Here is a 592-nt window from a genome sequence, read left to right on the forward strand (position 1 = left end):
TTTAAGCTTTACAATTTTCACACAAGGAGTGAGACAAGAAAATTACCGGAGTTTTGTGGTGCAAGGGTAAAGCGCTTTACAGCCACACGCAGGAGACCCGAAATCGATTCCCCGAGTGGACAGAATCTTTGCAGGGATGCCAAATGATTTATTTTTAAAACGGAAAATGAGCGGAGCATCACATCTCACCTAAACCGAACCTTGTAAAGTTTTTAAATGAGCAAACAAAAGCATAATTCTCTCTTACCTCTCCCCTTTTTCAACTGATGAAAACAAAACGGAAAAACCCGGACATTTGGCATCCCTGTCTTTGTTATCGAGTACCTCAGGATGGCTCTCACAGGAAAGCTCTCACAGGAAAGCTCCCACAGGAAGGCTCTCACAGGAAAGCTCTCACAGGAAGGCTCTCACAGGAAGGCTCCAAGCCTGCCTCGTAAATTATGATCTAAATTGTGCCGACACTGGGGCGTAAAAAAACTTTCATTTAAAAAAACCCAAACAAAAAATTGTTCCTTGAGTTTGTCTCCCACTCAATGTAACACAGCTCAGTTCATAGAAAATTCTTCAAACGAGCTACACTTTGGAAAATCCC

This window comes from Aplysia californica, unplaced genomic scaffold, assembly GCF_000002075.1.
Source record: "Aplysia californica isolate F4 #8 unplaced genomic scaffold, AplCal3.0 scaffold01603, whole genome shotgun sequence".
NCBI classification, from domain to species: Eukaryota; Metazoa; Mollusca; class Gastropoda; order Aplysiida; family Aplysiidae; genus Aplysia; species Aplysia californica.